This window comes from Anomalospiza imberbis, chromosome 2 (genome assembly GCF_031753505.1).
Source record: "Anomalospiza imberbis isolate Cuckoo-Finch-1a 21T00152 chromosome 2, ASM3175350v1, whole genome shotgun sequence".
NCBI lineage: Eukaryota > Metazoa > Chordata > Aves > Passeriformes > Viduidae > Anomalospiza > Anomalospiza imberbis.
The window spans coordinates 105,985,202-105,991,629 of record NC_089682.1 but is presented as its reverse complement, the minus strand read 5'-3'; positions in this window follow the sequence as shown (position 1 = coordinate 105,991,629).

Below are 6,428 nucleotides of genomic sequence, written 5' to 3'. Positions count from 1 at the left end.
GATCTGTGTCAGAAGGTAGCTAGGCCTGAGATCTCCATGTGCCTTTCTCAAGGAGCTCTCAGCTGTTTTCCAGCACTACAAGGGTCTTCATATAGAATCACAGAAGACTTTGGGTCCAGATCATCTAGTCCAGCTCCTCTGCAGTGAGCAGGAACATCTTTAGATCAGGTTGTTCAGAGTCCTATTCAATCTGACCTTGAATGTTTGCAGGGATGGGACATCCACCACCTCGCTGGGCAACCTGTGACAGTGTTTCACCATCCTTATTGTAATAAATTTATTCCTTATGTTCAGTCTATATCTACCCTCTTTTACTTTGAAACCACTACCCCTTGTCCTATTACAACAGGCCCAATTAAATATTTTGTCCCCATCTTTCTTATAAGCTCCATTTGAGTATTGAAAGACTGCAGCAAGGTCTCCCTGGAGCCTTCTCTTCTCCAGGTTAACAACCTAGAATGTGCACCAGTTCATGCTAAACACTAATTTAGAGAGCTGCTGTTGGATGGAGATGGACACAATTTTGTCCTTCATGGGATCTGGATGCCAAAATTTAGGAGGCACTCTAGGCTGCTATTTCCAAGGGTGGATGAGAATTTTCCTTGGAGTCACAGGGTGCCCAACTGGCTTCTTCAGATTGGTGGTTTGGATGCTGCTGCCCCAAAGGTTTTCTTTGCAAGCTGCCCTGGTAACGGGCAAGTAACAGTGGCAGTGGGGTAGAGGAAGGAAAGAAAGAGGGAGAAATGTAAAAAAAATGTAGCACAGCAGCTAACTTGTTAGAACAGATTTTGCCTAAGAGCCTGTAGGCAAAGTAAAGGAGAGTTCTTGTCTCTCATGTAAACTGAGTGGAAAGGTATTTTCCTTTCCAGAAGAAGAGCAATGAGGGCATTAGATTGATGCTATGCACATAACAAGTACTAGGGTCAAAGACCCATGCATTCCTCTTTTCACTGGCTGGAGCTTAGTTTGGTAATTAGGGCTTTAACAATGTGAGTGGACTTAACAGCTACTTATAAAAATGTGCATCTGTATTGAGAGCACAACCTGCCCTCTTGTGGCTTACTGGAATAATACTGGTGACACCAGAAAGCTCTTTTTCTCCCTCTTAAAGAAGTACAGTATTGTTCTAGCAACGAAGAACAGTTGTGTCTTTGGTGAAGGAAAGAAGCACAGGTCATCTTTGTATGAAATGTTTGAAAAGAAAGGAAACTGAGCACAGACACTTTAAAGAAGGAAGGAAAGGAAATCCTGCAACAAGTCTAACTGTAAAGGTTGGTTTTACATGTTTTGATATTCTATTAATCCCAAACAACACAAGATGCATTTTTTGTTGCTGTTTTATGCAGATGTTATTAAATATCAGTTGTCCTGAGGCTGCTGGGGTGGGATTAAGAGGGATGCTCAAAGGCTCCCACAGATGCCTAAACTGAGGGAGAGAATGCTGAAAACATAGTATCCCAAATCTCCACATAACCCAGTACACCCTGGGATTTTCATCCTACAAATCAGTGCAAAGCATAACCTCAGCTGGTGCTCATGGACCTCCTCTGCCCTTCACTTTTCCCCTTCACATTCATGATACACAGCCACCCAGCCCAGCCCAGCCCAGGGGGGAAAGAAGAAGGATCAGCACATCTGTTTTACTCAAGGCACTTTGCTAACAGATGGGAGGTGCACCGCTGAATGGCTTCAAGCTGAGATGGATGTAACCATCACCACCCCTGCCCCCTTTAAAATAATTCCTACTGAATTGCTGCTTTCTTCTGAGAAAATGCACACAGGAGCTACAAATGAGATATTTGATCTCTGGAGAAGAAGTACTCAAAAACATCCCTTCCTCAGCCTTTTTTGTTAGCTAGACCCATGCAGCTTTGCATGTAGGGCTTTTGAGTGGATCATCTTTCTGAGGAGTTTAATGCTGTCTGGTCACTAGTTAATTGCTCTCTCACCTGGCTGTACTGGATCTGTGGACAGCTAATGCCTCCTTCTGAGTCACTCAGTAGATTAGGTGCCTAAATTTTGACACTGTAGTAAGCTGATGAAAGCCACATCATCTCTGTCAGCCATGGCCTGTGCTTTTGTGAAAATGATAATCATGAAAATATTCTTAAGGAATTAGTGAGACCCTGTTTTCTGAATGAAATTGAATCTCATTCCTGTCTGTTTAGCTAAATGCTTGAAATGGAATTTGTTCCAATTTTGTCCTGGTTTAGGAAAGAAGTGACATAAAGCTACCATGTCTCATGGCTATTACTGTAAAATTTTAAGTTGCAATACCATTACTGACTTTCCTTTGGGGCAGACACATACCTATGCTTGTGATGGCAGAAAAGAGAAAGAAAAGAAGCAGATTGAAAGACTGTCAGCTAAATTTAGCAGGGAAGGTGTACACTCACAGAACTAGGCATGTAGGCTGATACCAGGAAGGAAACTCTTTTTCCTGAAATACTGGCTGTGCCCTGCTGTGCAGGGCATGCAGTCAGTGATTTGCCCTACACACAGGTGCCTGCACTGAGTCAGGTTATGAACAAAGCTGTGTCTGTGATCCTGCTCTGCTTCAGTGCTCCTGCAGCTGAGAGACAGCAGATATTCATTATCCAGGGCTTTTTACTGAAACTGGGCTTTCCAAGACCTGGGTGGTCAGACAAAGTGGTACCAATGCTGCACATCTTTGTTACACACCAGCTTCTTCTTGTGAAGGGGCGCTCACCTTCTCTTCCATGGACAGCAAAAGTACCTCTACACAAATTAAGACAACATATAAACCATTGCACTGTATAGATCCAAAACCATGCTCCAAGACCAGCAGGGTATGGATGAAATATGAAAAGAAAGCTTCAGGTATTCATCTCGCTGCAGAATCTGCAGGTTATTTTGTCTATTCTGATCTTCTTCACGAATCCTGTCTGCACTTATGATGATGTTACCATTGCCATGTGTTCCCACTTCAGACGTCTCTTTTGTCCATGAGCCAGGACACATGGGTTTTCCAGGATAGTGGCAAAGCTAGTAAATCTGACTGTGAGAGCGAGAAATCTCAACACACCAAGCTTTTCACTAGAAACCAAATAAGCAGTCAGCTCTCTTCCACATCATGTAAACCATCCCTGTTTGTCTCTCCTTCCTTCACTGCCTTGTTCTCTCTGGCCTCTTGACAAACTGATGAGCCCTGGAGCAACTTCAACAGGCAGGAGGGAAAGAAAGTATGGGTGGACTGCAGCCATTGCCCTTGGCAGCACTTCCAAGTGCCTGAATAAAGGAGGCAGTCACGGGGTCTCCAGCCCTTATCTTTGTCCTCAGGCTTTCTCACAGATTAGATTAAAAAGATCCTCTCCATCACCATCGTTTTTCCTGTCATGGATCTCCCTCTGTGGCTCCTGATTTTCTGCAGCTGTGTAGCAGAGAGCTCAGCTGTCTGTTCTGGAAATGGTGAGTTGTGTTATGTGGATGTATGGCTGGAAGACAAAGGCTTAAATGTTCAGGGGTAAGGCCACAAAATCTCCCTTGCAGCTTCCTTCACTGGGTGATTTCATTGCTGCATCCAGGCTGCTTCCAGGCCTGTTTCCCTGCCATCCATCTCTAGTCTATTCTGTCTCTTACCAGATTTTTAAAATTTCTGACTTAGAAGAAGGTCTCCTGAAATTTCTTTCATTTTTTTTTCTCTCTGCATGCCTCCTTGTTGAAAACATCTTTCAGTGGCTTCATATTTATGTGGAGGCATTATTGTTCAAGTATCCGTAAGAGTCTCACAGTTTCCTCTTCTGCTTGAGTTAACTGAAAAGCTGCTAAACACGTTAAATGCTCAGAAGCTGTTCTTGTCAGCAATGAGGCTGGTGGCTTTGTTGGGGCTAGGTGCCACCAATTCCAGATAGAGCCTGAAGTGCTTATTAAACCTTCTTCATTGGGTTTCTTCTTCATTTTTACCAGAGATTTCCAAACTCCAGCCCAGTTGTATAAGCAATTTTTTTCACTCTCTTGCTTATCCATGCTGCCATCCCGTGATCAGTAGCTGCTCAGGATGCAGAGACCTTACCAGAGAGCTGCTTCTTCCCATGGTGCTGCAGTGGGCTGTGCAGGGCCAGGGCATTGCCAGGAGAGCTGCTGTGCTCAGCCCTTGCAGAGGCACATCAAATCTGCTCCCAGTCCTCGGGACCGATGTCAACAACCGGGTTCATGGCTGGCAGGTGCACTCCTGCCCGGCACGCTGTGCTCTGGCTGGTCCCCTTGGCATGGCTGTCTGGCGGAGCTGTGAACCAACAGCTCCACTGAGAGCAGCTCCAAGGCTGTTGGGATGCATGTCACATCCCAAGGCGGCTGCATGTCCTCCCCAAGGCTGGAGAGGGAGCCTCGGTGAGCTGCAGAAAGCCTGTTCCTTGTGCAGATGTGTGCAGCAGCTCCGAGTGCCAAACCCCACGGATTTAGAATTCAGCTCAGGGCTTTGAAAAATACCACTTGTGAAGGCAAAGCACAACCTTTCCTGAGGAAAGAAGAAGCTGGATTTTTTTAACAGAAGGAAAAGCCCTTGTTTTCCTCCAACATTTTCCACATGTAATCTTAGGATAAGTTGATTTTGCAAAAGCAATGAGAGCATTTGTTTTAATATGGATTTTTTTTTTTTAAACCAACCCCCCAAATAAAAATATTTGATCAGGGACATGACACATATAGAGAGAGATTACAGAGCTCAGTGCTCCTTTATACTATGTCTATCTGCTGGTAAGAAAGAAGTATACCCTGGTGGCTGTGCTAGGACAGACAAACATAAAGATAAAATGTATATTTCTACTTAAAATTGAAAAGGGAGGGGGAAAATGGTACTTTTTGTTTCAGTCTTGCCTATATCTAATTTTTTTAGCTTGGTCTGGGGATTGCTAGTTGTGCTTTTGTGATGTATACTTAATTGTGCTATTCAGACAGATGAATTTGTGTCAGCTCATCACAACAGCCTGTCTCATGCTCATTTTTGCTTTAGTTGCTGTCAGTCTCTCAATATTGGTATGGTTTTTATCTGGAAAACACATCTCTAGTAGCACTTCACAAAATTGCTCTCTCTTCCTTTCTCTAATATTCCGTGATTTATTTCATTTGGACACAAGGTAAGGGCAGGTTTTACACAGCAAAGTGAATGGGAATGGGAATTTATTGAGCAACAAAATGACTATTTGGAATATTGCCTTTGCCTGAAAAGTGTCAGTAAATTCCATTTGCAGCCAGGGAATGTCAGACTTTTTTCCTTCCACATTTCATGGAATGTGTAGTGGGGCTGCTTGCCCTGGAATAGAATCCCTTAGTTTTCAGTTGTGCCTGGAGCACGGTTAAGGATCTTTGAAATTGTTTCAGGGAGGAGTCCCTCAAATATTTCAAATGGGAAAGAAAAAAATCCAGTCTGAATGTCTAGCATGTTTGCATTGCCGTGCAGGATTGTCCTAGTTCTCTTTTCTGCTGGGAGGTGCCCAGAGATTTCACTTCTGTTTGTTCCTCTAGAGACTTCTCCAGTCTCCCTCCTCTCTTCCACATTGCTTGCCTTGTCCTTTTGGCTCTTTCTGCCTTGCTTGTCAAATATATCTATTTCACCCTCCTCTAACTTACCCATTAATATTCATTCCAGTGGGGGAAAGTAGAATGATGCTAAAACCTAGGCTGTATTTTAAAGAAGCCTCATAAATTGAGTAGCACAAATAGTTGTCCTATGTAGTAACCATTTGTATCGTGTTTACGCTGCTGTTTTAAGTACAGTCATGGTTACAGTTGAAATATGGAAATTTTTAACATCTAATAAAGGGTGTCTGAAAAGTTTCTGTATTTATAATTTTATTGTTTTTTTGAATTAATTAATATCTCTATCAAAACTAAATACATGCATTATTGAAGAAAATCATTAACCACAAAAAAGAGAAACTTCATCACAAAAATTAAAATCAGGAGCCAGATTAGGCATCTTTATCTGTTTCACTTTAAGGATATTTTTACTGATACTCACCTCAAATCTTTCCTCTTAATTCCATTATTCTGTAGCTCTTGGACTTCTTTAATTTTACTCTCCTCTTTCTCCCATGCTCCTTATCTCATAAAATAATTTATTTGAAGTAACTATAAGTATCTAAGATGTCTCATTGCAGTAGGCTGGTCTCTTCTACAAGCCCCTCCATCCCTCATGCTCCCTCACTGCCCTGTCCCCAGAGCTCCTGCCTGCATGGGCTGCCCAGCTCTCTGCTCCCTTCCATGGGCTGGGCTTGGACAGGTGAAGCTGATGGCAGAAGTGAGCATCATCCATCACACGGGCTGCTCAAAAATGGGCCATCATCCCACTCTTTATCAGACAACATCATTCCTCATGCAGATCCCAGTCCCAGGGAGGTATTTTGCATTTACCTCATATTGCAAGAACTCGACACCTGCACATTCTTTTTATCAGCTGGGAATCTGTA